The sequence below is a fragment of the Schistocerca gregaria genome, chromosome 1 (assembly GCF_023897955.1).
Source record: "Schistocerca gregaria isolate iqSchGreg1 chromosome 1, iqSchGreg1.2, whole genome shotgun sequence".
Classification (NCBI taxonomy): domain Eukaryota; kingdom Metazoa; phylum Arthropoda; class Insecta; order Orthoptera; family Acrididae; genus Schistocerca; species Schistocerca gregaria.
Genome location: NC_064920.1, coordinates 1,172,318,516 through 1,172,320,244, shown reverse-complemented (window position 1 = coordinate 1,172,320,244; position 1,729 = coordinate 1,172,318,516). Strand labels below are relative to the sequence as shown.

The following is a 1,729-nucleotide window of genomic DNA, read 5'->3' as shown; positions in this document are numbered from 1 at the left end:
GTTGTGAACAAATCAATGAGGATTTGCAGAAAATAAATGCGTGGTGTAATGACTGGCAGTTATCTCCCAATATTAGTAAGTGTAACCTACTGCGTATAACAAGACGAAAATCCCCATGTACGAGTACAAAATAAATTCTCAGTCTTTGGAAGCGGTAACATCCGTGAAGTATCTGGGTGTGACTATTCGAAATGATCTCAAATGGAATGATCAGATTATACAAGTAACGGGTAAAGCGAAATCTAGATTGCGGTTTATTGATAAAATCCTGAAGCGATGCAATCCTTCCACTCCACTCCGTCTACAGGCCACAAGTGGCCCACCTGTACCGTCCGATCCGACCGCCGTGTCATCCTCAGAGGAGGTTGCGGTAAGGAGGGGCGTGTGGTCAGCACACCGCTCTCCCGGTCGTTATGATCGTATTCCTGACCGAAGCCGCTACTATTCGGTCCTCAGTTGTCTTCACGAGGCTGAGTGCACTCCGAAAAATGGCAACAGCGCATGGCGGCCCGGATGGTCACCCACCCAAGTGCCGACCACGCCCGACAGCGCTTAACTTCGGTGATCTCACGGGAACCGGTGTAGGCACTGCGGCAGTGCTATTGCCGATGCATTCCTTCAACAAAAGAAATAGCTTACAAAACGTTAGTGCGTCCAATATTAAAGTATTGTTCGTCTGTATGGGACCCTTACCAGTTGGGTCTGATTCAAGAGATTGAGAAGGTCCAAAGAAGAGCGGCGAGATTCGTGACTGGTACATTTAGCCATCCCGAGAGCGTTACAAATCTCATAGAAAATTTGAAGTGGGAGACACTTACAGATAGACAACGCACTAAACGGAAGGGGTTGCTCACTAAATTCCGATATCCGATCTTCGCCGAGGATGTACAGTTAATATTATTACCACCAACTTCCAAATCGCGCAATGATCCCCATTCAAAGATAAGAGAAATTAGAGCTCATACTGAGGCGTTCAATCAGCCGGCCACGGTGGCCGAGTGGTTCTAGGCGCTACAGTCTGGAACCGCGCGACCGCTACTGTCGCAGGTTCGAATCCTGCCTCGGGAATGGATGTGTGTGATGTCCTTAGGTTAGTTAGGTCCTAGGGGACTGATGACCTCAGAAGTTAAGTGCCATAGTGCCCCGAGCCATTTGAACAATCATTTTTCCCTCACGCGATCCGCATGTGGAACGGGGGGGGGGGGGGGGGGGAGAATATGAGTTTGGCTCGAATTGTGTCCTCCGCCACACGCCGCTTGGTGGCTAGCGGAGTATAGACGTAGGTGTAGATGTGGATGTGAATTTGCTTGTCAAAACGTTAACTGAAGTTTGCTTTCATATTCATTTGTGTGAATTCAAATTCAGTTACTTTAATATCTTCAACATTTCGCGGCCCTGTCAGCAACTCCATAAATATTAATTTTAATTTTAATAATCAACAGCCTCAGTTGCACCGTTTACCTAGAATTTACCTAGGTTTCAGTCGCGATAACCCAACCTTCTTCACAATAACAGTAACTGCCGTTTGTCCATAGTGGACATCGTCAAGCTAATACTACAAATCCATAAATTGTCGTCAGACTGAAAAAACTTATCTAAAACTGCGTCGGCCTCATTTCGGCACCGCGATGTGGCAGCCACGAGTGCTGAACTGGAACTGACCGTAGAGTCATGAGGCCCGCCTAGGCCGTATGATAGTTACTTGTTGGGACAAGACGCGAACCTAACT

At 47.4% G+C, this 1,729-nt stretch overlaps 1 pseudogene; it reads right to left on the bottom strand.

Moving 5' to 3' along the window:
* Window positions 1-489: 489 nt before the first annotated feature.
* LOC126291047 (5S ribosomal RNA) lies at window positions 490-607 on the bottom strand (annotated as a pseudogene).
* Window positions 608-1,729: the final 1,122 nt, after the last annotated feature.